Raw genomic sequence first — 11,573 nt, 5'->3', positions numbered from 1 at the left:
CACCATGGAGTGGAGAGTTTCTTACCCGACAACCGAAGTCTTCGCTTTACCTGCAATTGCATCTGACCATAGTCCCCTCTTACTGAACACTGATATTCCTAGACAGAAACGTTATAAATCCTTCACTTTTGAAGCCTTTTGGACTCAGAATCAGGAGAGTCGACAGGTCATTGCAGATGCGTGGGCTTCTTTACCACTACAGCAAGCACCCCTCGATTGCAAGCTACAACTCGTCTCTACAGTACCTGCCCGATGGATAAATCTACCTTCTCACATGGTCGTGATCGGATTAATTTGTTACAGCAGCAACTTCAACAGTTTATCAATCGACCAAGCACCAACTATGATAAAGTAACGATAAATCAGCTCAAGGAAGAAGTTCAAAATCTATGGCAGCAAGAGGAGCAATATTGGGCAATGTGATCACGCATTCACTGGTTGAAGTGGGGGGACAGAAATACAAAGTTTTGCCATTCAACGACTGTACAAAGACGACAATATAACCGTATCACTATGCTTCAGGATGAAAACCAATGATGGATTTGAGATCCCAGCCAACTGAAGAATATGACAATGGATTACTTTTGCAATCTATATCGGTCAGTAGGTCAACATGATTATCTCCCTATTCTAACACAAGTTTCTTTAGTAGTTACAATGGAAATGAACCAAGTTTTACTAGCTGAGGTTTCTCGAGAGGAAGTTAAACATGCTGCCTTTCAATTGGGGGCAGCTAAAGCCCCGGGGCCGGATGGTTTTAATGGTTTGTTCTACCAAAATTATTGGGACATACTCCAAGAAGATATATTTACCTCTGTGCAGAATTTTTCAGAGCAGTGTGATGCCCCCGACTTTAAACGTAACGCTCATTACTCTGATTCCAAAGGTCCCCATGCTGAAAGGTTAGATCATTATTGTCCCATTAGCCTCTGTAATTTTATTTACAAAATCATATCCAAAGTCTTAGCATACAGACTAAAACCTTGGTTACCTGAGTTGATCTCGACAGAGCAGAGCGCCTTTGTGACTGGTAGACAAATCCAGGATAACATCTTGGTAGTCCAAGAAATCCTACACCAACTGAAAACTAGGGTAAGAAAGAGAAAATTTCAGGCCATTTTAAAGTTGGATATGAAAAAGGCATATGATCAAGTCGAGTGGGACTTTTTGGAGGCCTATTTGTGCAAGCTCGGGTTTCACAACAAATGGGTGCAGTGGGTGATGCAGTGCATAACAACGGTTTCCCTTTGCGTTAAATTCAATGGACAGCCATTACCCTTTTTTCATCCTACAAGAGGACTGTGCCAAGGCGATCCTCTCTCTCCATATATATTCATCCTGGTGGCTAATGTTTTATCAACCCTCATTCAACAAGCAGTCGATATAGGAAATCTAAAGGAATTCAGTTTAACAGGTGGTGTCCTACCCTTTCTCACCTATTTTTTGCCGATGATGCGATATTTTTCTTAGATGGAAGCCTACTTGAATGCCAAAATTTAGCCAACATTCTACAACAATATTGTCTAGCTATAGGTCAAGCAGTGAACAGAAACAAATCTGGACTTTTTCTTAGCAGAGCCTGTCCTAATACATTAAAGCAAAATCTGGCTAGTGAATTGCGAGTACCTTTGATTGAAAAAACTGGCAAGTACTTAGGAATGCCATCTGATTTGGGAGTTTCTAAGAAGGATATGTTTGCTTGGATACTAGGGAGGGTTAGTGCCAAGTTGGCGGGGTGGAAAGAACAGCTTATATCCAAAGGTGGGAAGGAAATATTGCTGAAATATGTGGTACAAGCCTTACCAAACTATGCTATGTCAATTTTTAAACTTCCCGTCTCTCTATGCAAGTCTATTGAGCATAAGATAGCACAATTTTGGTGGCAAAATAATTGTACTAAGTCGGGCATCCATTGGAAAAGTTGGGACCTACTTCAAGAAAGGAAGGAAAATGGGGGGTTGGGTTTTCGCGACCTACTTAGTCTTAATAAAGCACTACTCGGTAAATAGGCATGGCGAATATCCCAATGCCCTTCATCCTTGTGGAGCCGTGTGTTTAAAGGTTTTTCATTCTACTGATTTTTGGCATGCACCTAGAGGATCTACTCCGTCATGGAGCTGGCAAAGTCTGCTGTTAGGTTGAGATTCTATCTCAGCTCAGCTTCAATGGTCAGTTGGGAATGGCCAATGCATTCACATTCATAATGATAAATGGTTAGCTAGAGGAACTCTTGGTGGACCAGCCAGAAGAGGAGAGCCAGAAATGGTTGGAAGTTTTATTCAACAAAATCAGACTAATTGGAATGTTCCTCTTCTTCGACAAAGTTTTGATGACCAGATTATCAGGGAGATTGTTACCATCCCTCTCAGTTCAATTCCGATCACATATCAAATTATATGGACAGGAACACCTACTGGAGACTATACGGTCAAAAGCGACTACAAGTTCATTAAACAAAACGCTCCCAAACACCTTCCCAACTCTACATCCACATCCCCTCAACTCTCAATCCATGTCTGGCGCAAGATTTGGCAACTAAAGACAGCCCCCAAACTTCGAATATTTCTGTGGTCCCTTTGCCACAATGCGCTCACTACAAGGGAAAACCTATACAACAGACATATCATCCCCAACCTAGAATGTCAGTTATGTCAAACTCATCTTCCTGAAACTACCGAACACTTATTTCTCCTTTGCCCACAGATATAGGGCCTTTGGTCCCATCTCAAAGTGTAGATTAATCTTTCAGCATACACTACACACAGGATGTCTAATTGGCTAGCAGATCTATTGATGCATGGAGTAAACGTACCTGAACCGGAGACAGTAGTAGCCCTTCTTTGGCAGATTTGGCAAGCAAGGAATCACTTCATCTTCCGCAACAAGCGTTCAACACATGAACATGTTGTAGATCTGACACTTACAAATGCAGAGCTTAACCGTAGTAAGCAGAAGAACGCAACAACTATAGGGCAATTGGTGTTGCCTACCTCTCGGATCTAGAATCCTCCACCACCAGGAACAATCAAAGTGAATATTGATGGGGCTTTCCCTGTAGCAGATCAAATAGGCTCAGCCACCTGTGTTTGCAGAAATCATGAAGGCAATCTGATCGGTGGAACCTCCTAGATCGTTCCCGCTTCATCTCCTCTGCAAACGGAGATTCGAGCCCTACATCAAGCTGTTACAGAAAGGGATGACAGATGATCACCTGCAGATTGATTCCAATTTTTTGGTAATGGTAGAGACGATCAACGATCACCGATCGCCACCATGGGACTGCCGAAACCTAGTTGTGGAAGTTGCAGATCTGATCTCTCGATTTTCTCACTTGCGCTTGTGCCACTATAGACGGGAAGCAAACTCCCTCGCTGACTGGGTTGCTAAGGGCTTTGGCCATGGCTTTTTGAACTCAAACTGGGCCTCCTCACCTCCTTAGATTATTCTGGATATGCTATGTATCGATGCCCTAAAAACGGGTTGTAATGCTTTCCCTTCGTAAATAAAGTGCTAAGTATTTCCGACCAAAAAAAAAACTATGACACAATTTTGTGGCTAAACTTGGTCCCCAAAACGTGGCAGGTGTATGAGCTGATGTAGTTCGGAATATTACAGAAATATGCGCCGCTAACATAGCCAAGTGGAAATCCAACATTTTCAGGCCGCTTAACAGAAGTTCCTTACCCGAGCTTCTAGTTTCCTTATTTTCTAAGGTATTATTTGACAAAATTATTCCCCATGAAACTCTATACAGATCAGGAGATTAGAAAAATAACATAGAATTGATGGTCGCTCTGCTCATATTACTTCATTCTTCAGAATTATGATTTTCTGACCTTTTTGCTTTTGACCCAATGGCTGATGTGACGTTAGTTCTTATGATATCATATGACTACCACGTGGAAAATTGTATATGCATCATGCATCCTCTTATGCATTTTTTTGGTAGTTTTCGGGCATAATTTGGAAGGCTAGAGATTTAGGAATTTGCCCCTACTCAGGTAAGTGGGAAGCACTAAGGAGCAATATGAGATGGATGCCTCGAACTCATGGGATCTTCGTAATTACTGTTTTTCACTGTTTCTTTGTACAAGGGAAAGAAGTAATACCAATAGCTATCCATACTTCTTTTCACCATTTCTTTTTTCTTTCTTTTGTTGATTGGTTAGATTGAGGATCCAATTGAGCGACCGGTAAATGGTGCAAGGACTGTTAAAGCAAGCCTTGTGATGAAGATATCCAAAGCATTTGAGACAACGTATCGAAGAGTTTCATCAACCTCTGAAACTGAGGCTTCTTTGCTTCCTCTACTGGCCAGGCCGCGCATCTCGAAAGCTCTTGGGGGGATGTCTTTTAGAACAAGGAATTCCAGTGGCAAACACAATGGTATGAACTGTCCAGTTGTAATTGACAACCTTGACATCCCCTTATCATCACAAGTACATCCAGTTATAATTGACATGCCCTCGTCATCGCAAGTTCATCCAGTTGTAATTGACATCCGTGACATCCCCACCATCACCTCCAGTTATAATTGACATCCCTGACATCCCCTTGTCATCACAAGACAACCTTGACATCCCCCCTCATCACAGGTACATCCGGTTGTAATTGACATCCTTGATATCCCCTCATCATCACAAGACATCCTTGACGTCCCCCTTGACATTGCCCCCTCATCACAAATACATATGGCTGTAATTGACGTCCGTGACATCCCATCATCATCACAAATACATCCAATTGTCATTGGCATCCCCTCATCATCCCAAGTACAACGGCAATTTCATAACATGAGTCTGCACCACCGTGGCAAGATCTAGAGTAGTCTGACCACGCTGAATATTCCACTGGCTTAAGGAAAGCAAGATGAGTGGGAGGAAATCATCGTCTCAACAGCTCTTGGGAGGACGTCTTCTAGGGCTAGGAGTTGCGGTGGCGACCACAATAACCATCCAGTTAAAATTTACATCCCCTCATCCTCACAAGTATACCAGCAATTTCAGAACATGAGCTTGCAGCACCACGGCAAAGTCCAGAACAGTTAGATCACATACAATCTTTCACCGGCTTATGGAAATCAAGATGAGCGGGAGGAAATTATCGAAGGATGGTGGATGCGGAAGATATGAAAGTGTAGTACTTTGCCACAATTCTTGAAAAAGTTGCTCGGATCGCATGGTTGCTTTGCAGTCGATGCATCTGCAAATTTTGACGTACTTTTGGGCTTTCTCTGCAGATTGCCTCGTGCTTTTTGTTTGGGAAGACATGAATCTGGCCACATCTGTATATGACGATGCTGAGGTCTTTCAAACAAGGCTCTCACAGGAAGTAGACATTCGTGTGCTGTAACTACATTTTAAATTTGGACATGTAGGTTAGTTGTATTTAAACATGTAGTTAATCCTCTAAACCCAACTTCAAGGAGAAAATTCTTGTTTAGGTTTGACCTCGACTTCTGAGTGAGTGCTACGTTTACATTTTCCTATTTTGAATGAACTATTCTCTCAATTTAACACTTGCAAGACGATCCCAATATTCGCTCGTATGGATCAAGTGAAATTCTACTTTCTTCCCTGAACTGTTGTACAGTTTTCAATCAACTCCTTAAAACTTTTATTTTATCTAATCAAGTCTTGAACTTACGTTCATTTTCTCCTCAAGTCTCTCCAATAACAATCCCAGTCAAATCCTGTCGTCTCTCTCGATATGTAGAGTCTTTCTCTACCTTAATGGTAGTTTTCAAACCCTCAACCCTAATTACCCCTTCCTGTTCCATTCCCATCTTCGTATTATCCCCTTTTCTTTCATCCCGGTGTCTCTGGTCTCCTCTCCTTTGTCAATTGCGGGTTTCAGCGACCTCAAGATGCTGCGTCTCTTCACCCTTCGGTGATTTCTTCATCAGTTTACAGTGGGTTGGATTGCGCTCAGCCCTTCAGTTCCGCTGACTTCCACAGGAATCAGTCAGTTGGGATCGGCCTACACCCCCAACTTTCTTCGGCTTCTACTTGGTTTGATTGCTGCATGTCCTCGATTTCTCCATCTGCCATTAGCTTGAGGATTCCCAATCTATCGCTGGCCAGGAGTAGCTAAATATCTACCTGTGAGGTCTAGTCTGCATTGGGCATGTCGAATTCGTGTGTGTCTTGGTATGCAATGTTGATTGTGGACAATTGGCTGGGCTCGGCAGAACTTACCTTCTTTGCTGCTCTGAGTTTCGCCTGGATTGAAGATTTTCAGACTTTATCTCTGTTTTGCGTCTTATAGTGCTCACCCCTGTATTGTTCTATGTTCAGGACAACTAAATGACATCTGAAGTAAATGCCGACTCACCCCTATATTGTCTGCTCTCTGCAACAGGTTGGGCCGACTTACTACTGAACAGTTAATAGAAGACTGGGATGATGCTCCACCACCTGAAAAGTTAGAAGAATGCCGCTTAACTTTAGTAGGATACATCCTCTCTAATCATTCCATAAATTTCCCAGCTTTTCAAAGCACATTAAAGCAAGTATGGCGTATTGACAATGTGGAAATATCACAGCGAGAGGCAAGCATCTATGTAGCAAATTCCATTCTCATGCGGAAAAACAGAGTTTTTGAAGGAGGACCTTGGTGTTTCTCTGGCCACTTGGTCATATTTAAACCATGGACCCCCAACACTCCTCTACACTGCTATGACTTTTCTACTTGTGCCTTCTGGATTCAGGTATTTGGTTTACCTTTAGAATGTTGTACAGAATCGCTGATTAGCAAGGCGGTGAAACATTTGGGTCAAGTCTTAGAAGTTCGATTTCCGCTATGAATCTCTCAAGACAGGGAAGCTAATTCAGCTTGAGGGTAAGCATTTATGGCTCGATTTCCGCTATGAACGTCTCTCGCATTTCTGCTACTTGTGTGGAAAGCTGGGACATTATGCATCGTACTGCAAGGATATACCCTTTACTAAAGTAAAATTAGAAGGCAGAGAAAAAATGGCCTATGGCCAATGGCTTTAGGCTGAGGTGAGGGAGTGTAGCCCGTATTGGCATACACTCTATACGGAACAGGACAACCTAGATCAAAATGAAGAAGCCGTATCTGAAACCCCACCCTCACAGCTACACCATGTCCCATTATTGCCCCAACCAGCAACTGTTAATCCTGCGCTGCTCTCTTGTGCAGTCGATACAACTAGCAATCATGGAGTGGGCTCTGACACGCAACCCATTCAGTCGACAGTTATGCAAGGCACTCCTATAACCATAGCAATCATACCTGCAGCAAATAAGTTAAAAGGGATTCAGACTCAACCAATGGAGGCCAAGGCACAAAAGACTCTGAAACATGCGAGACTCACACCGAAGCTAGGAGTGTTTAAAAAGTTGAAGAGACACAACCCCTCTGAGTCAAAATGTTTGATGATCAAGGACCCTAATGAAGCAAATCTCATGGAAACACCTGTTTATGTGGTTGAGGAAGTGGGAGCATGGGCTTTGGTGGCTGGCCCTAAACAGCCACCCATCAACAAATGAAAATAATTAGCTGGAATTGTTAAGGTTTGGACAATCCCTTGACAGTTCAGGCCCTAAAGGCCATGACGGCCAAAGAAAAGCCCAATGTAGTCTTTTTAATGGAAACGAAGAACTCTGAAGCAAAGGTTCATCAAATTCAACGCTACTTACATTTTCTGAATTCATATATCCTTAACCCAGTTGGTATAGCCGGCAGATTAACAGTGTTTTGGAATGCTCAAGTCTCTATACAAGTGCTTAGTTCTTCACAACACATGTTGGATATGACTTGTAAGATGCTGCAGGAAGATAGAACCATTCACCTAACCTGTATTCATGCTCCTTATAACTATAACCAACGATAGATTATGTGGGATGAGATTCAGCAAATCAACAGAGTGAATAACTTCCCTTGGATATGTGTTGGGGACTTTAATGACATTCTTTACCCTTGGGAGAAGGTTGGAAAGAGACCTGCGGACCTTACTCGCATGCTGTCTTTTCACGCTGTCCTAAATGATTGTGCCTTGTTAGAGTTAGAAAGTAAAGGTTGTAGATACACCTGGATGAATAATAGAGAAGGTGAAGAACTTGTGAAGGAAAGATTGGATCGTGTCTTGTGTTCGATGGATTGGCAAATCATGTTTTCAGGAGCAGAAGTATTAGCGTTACCAGCTGTGGGATCCGACCATAGTCCATTGATCCTAGACACTACAGCACATTCCAAAAGATATAAGAAGCCTTTTTCTTTATGAAGCCTATTGGAACGAGGATGCAGAATGTGGTGACGTTATCTCTACCGCATGGAATTCAATCTCTCATCCTCATCCGCCTTTCCTTTTGAAGTTAAAGACTGTCACCTTAGCTCTGTCTAAATGGAGTCGTGAAAAATTCTCAAATGGACATGTCGGGGTGATTGCCTTACAACATCAGTTACAGGATCTCATGAACCAACATCACTTAAATTATAATCGGGAGGCAGCATCGAAAATCAGAGAGGAGCTTACACAGACTTGGCAAAGGGAAGAACAATACTGGGCCCTACGCTCAAGAATACAATGGCTGAAATGGGGTGATAAGAATACGAGGTTTTTCATGCTTCAACGCTTCAAAGAAGACAAAGAAATCATATTACTATTTTGCAAGATGCTTATCAGCATTGCGTTCGTGAACCACAAACTCTACAAGGTATGATGACCAATTTTTTTTCAACGTTATATACCTCTACGGGGTCTAGCGATTATGGGCATGTTCTTAACCAATGCCAATAGGTTGTAACGTCTAAAATGAATGAACAGTTGGTCTCGCTGGTCACTCTTGAGGAGGTTAGACGGGCCACTTTTCAGTTGGGGACCACCAAAGCCCCTGGCCCTGATGGATTAAATGGCTTATTTTATCAGAAACACTGGAATATTCTTAAATCTGATCTACTGCTCCTAGTGCAAGATTTTTTCATGTCAGGACAAATGCCCCCGAGTCCAAATCATACTTTTCTTGTATTGATTCCTAAGATACCTCACCCCGAGAAACTGGAGCAATATCGCACAATCAGCCTCTGCAACTTCACCTACAAAATTATCTCCAAGGTTCTTGCCAACCGTCTCAAACCATGGCTGACTTTTCTAATCTCTAAGGAACAGTCGGCTTTCGCGACCAATTTAAGACAAGGAAGCGAACAAGGAAATTCAATGCAATCATAAAGACAGACATGCAAAAGGCGTATGACAAAATAGAGTGGGATTTCCTTCATGACTACCTTCTTAAATTGGGATTCCATCCTAGTTGGTTAAATGGATTATGCAATGCGTGTCCACAACAACCTTCAGTGTGAAATTTAATGGTGAGCATCTTCCTTCCTTTTCCCCTTCCCGGGGCCTCCAACAGGGCGATCCGTTATCTCCATATCTGTTTATTTTACTGGCAGATGTTTTATCATGCCTCATACATCAAGCTGTCAGTATTTGACACATTAAAGGTATTCGATTCAATAGGTGGTGTCCAACCTTGTCCCATCTCTTTTTTGTTGATGATGCCATTTTTTTCCTAGATGGGACAGTTCGGGAAATTCAGAATTTTGCTGCTATCTTAAATTAATATTGTCTGGTGACTGGTCAGGTAGTGAATCGCAATAAGTCTGGTCTGATGTTTAGTAAACACTGCCCCCCTAGTTTGCAAGTTAACATGGCTTCGGAGCTTTGGATGCCTGTATTATCAAGATATGGCAAGTATTTGGGATTGCCATCTGACTAGGGTCGATCGAAGAGGGAGATGTTCTCTTGGATACTTGCACGAGTTAATGCAAAGTTGGAGGGATGGAAAGGGAAATTAATTTCAAAAGGAGGTAAGGAAATTCTCATTAAATCTGTAGTTCAGGCGTAACCACATTACGCTATGTCTATCTTTAAGATACCTCTGTCAATTTGCAAATCTATAGAGAATAGCATTGTCAGATTTTGGTGGAGAAATGATCAGAATAAGGTGGGAATCTATTGGCAAAGATGGAAACTTCTTAAAGAAAGTAAAGATAACAGAGGTTTAGGGTTCCGTGACCTTATCGCCTTTAATAAAGCCATGCTTGGAAAGCAGGCTTGGAGATTATTACAGCAGCCTTGTGCTTTATGGAGTCAACTTTTTAAGAGTTTGTATTTTCCTTCACAAGACCTCCTCTCGGCAACTACAGGTAGTAGGTCCTCCTGGGGATGGCAGAGTCTTCTTTTGGGAAGAGATGCTATTCTTCCTCATATCCGTTGGTCAGTGGGTAATGGTCAAAAAATCAGAATTAGAGGCGATCGTTGGTTACCAATGGGTATTCTCCATGGACCTAAGACTAACGAGGAACCAATGCTGGTGGCGGATCTTATTGATCCGATCCACCAAAATTGGAACCAATCGTTGCTCCTCAGTATACTCCAAGAACAGCTTACAGCAAAAGTCCTTACTATCCTAGTAAGACCTCTAATCACCGAAGATCAAGTTGTTTGGACAACAATGGAAGATTGTTTATATACAGTTAAAAGTAGCTACTACCAAATACTTCAGACAGCATGTACTCATAACAACAACAGAGCATCGATCTCCTATCAAAATCCCAGATTTATATGGCGAAGAATATGGACAATGCGAACTGCACCAAAAATCAAAACATTCACTTGGGCAGTTTGTCAAAATGCACTCGCAACTAGAGCAAATTTATTTCACAGACATATACTGTCGAATCTATGATGCACTCTGTGTCAGCAGGACACTCCTGAAACATTAGAGCATATTTTTCTTTTCTGCTCTTGGACTCGAGTTATATGGGCTAACCCTCAGCTCAACATTCACACTTTCCCTTGCTTGATCCATCGACTTGATACATGGTTATCAGAGAGAGCATCCACACCAAAAAACTTACCTGGATTGGAGTTAACTGCAAATGTCCTCCGGCAAATTTGGCGAATGTGCAACAACTTTGTCTTCCGCAATCAGCAACCGGACCCACATTTTGTAGTTGAAGCGACTGTAGCTCAAACCAGCGCCTTCTCCGTTCCTGTAGTCAACCGATCGACATCAGGGCTCGGATCCATGACTCCCGAACACCTTTGGCGTCCTCCAGACCTCGGAACCCTAAAGTATAACATAGATGGCACCTATCAATCGGGAAGCACAGAGGGATCGATCGTAGGGATTTGTCGGGACAAGCGAGGAAGGCTAACAGATTATTATTCCAGCACAGTTCGATCGACATCAGCTCTGGAAACCGAAATACAAGCACTTACCTTCACCCTTCACCATCTACTGAGCCAAGAATTGCAGCATACTAAATTGGTGATTGAATCTGACTGCCTTACTCTCATTGATGCAGTGCGGGACAGTAGATCGCCGATCTGGGAGCTTCGGCCGTTGGTTGCGGAGGCTCTTCTTCTGATTTCCCAATTCTCTGACCTAGAGTTGCAGCACTGTCTGCGAGAGGAAAACCGGGTAGCTGACTGGGCCACGAAGGCCCAGCGTACTGCTTCTCCGGCCCAAAACCGGTTCTTTCATCCTCCTGCTGTACTTCTTGATCTGCTATCTGTGGATACTTTATCTTCAGGGTGTATG

General features: G+C 42.7%; 1 long non-coding RNA gene across 5 annotated transcripts; it reads right to left on the bottom strand.

Annotated features, from left to right (window-relative positions):
* Positions 1-5,538: 5,538 nt before the first annotated feature.
* Positions 5,539-11,469, bottom strand: LOC104421910. Of its 5 annotated transcripts, none has more exons than XR_005549761.1 (5): positions 11,252-11,469; positions 10,888-11,099; positions 7,665-8,055; positions 6,612-7,257; positions 5,539-6,416 (listed from the first exon to the last, which is right to left on the bottom strand). It is a non-coding gene; the product is annotated as an uncharacterized LOC104421910 (long non-coding RNA). The 5 variants fall into 5 exon arrangements; XR_005549762.1 differs by lacking the exon at positions 7,665-8,055 and having other exon boundaries at positions 5,539-6,221; positions 6,334-6,416; positions 11,252-11,442; XR_001981875.2 differs by lacking the exon at positions 7,665-8,055 and having other exon boundaries at positions 11,252-11,441.
* Positions 11,470-11,573: the final 104 nt, after the last annotated feature.

This window comes from Eucalyptus grandis, chromosome 3 (genome assembly GCF_016545825.1).
Source record: "Eucalyptus grandis isolate ANBG69807.140 chromosome 3, ASM1654582v1, whole genome shotgun sequence".
Taxonomy (NCBI): Eukaryota; Viridiplantae; Streptophyta; class Magnoliopsida; order Myrtales; family Myrtaceae; genus Eucalyptus; species Eucalyptus grandis.
Note: the sequence above shows the minus strand (reverse complement) of the source record. Positions and strands in the feature narration are given on the sequence as shown.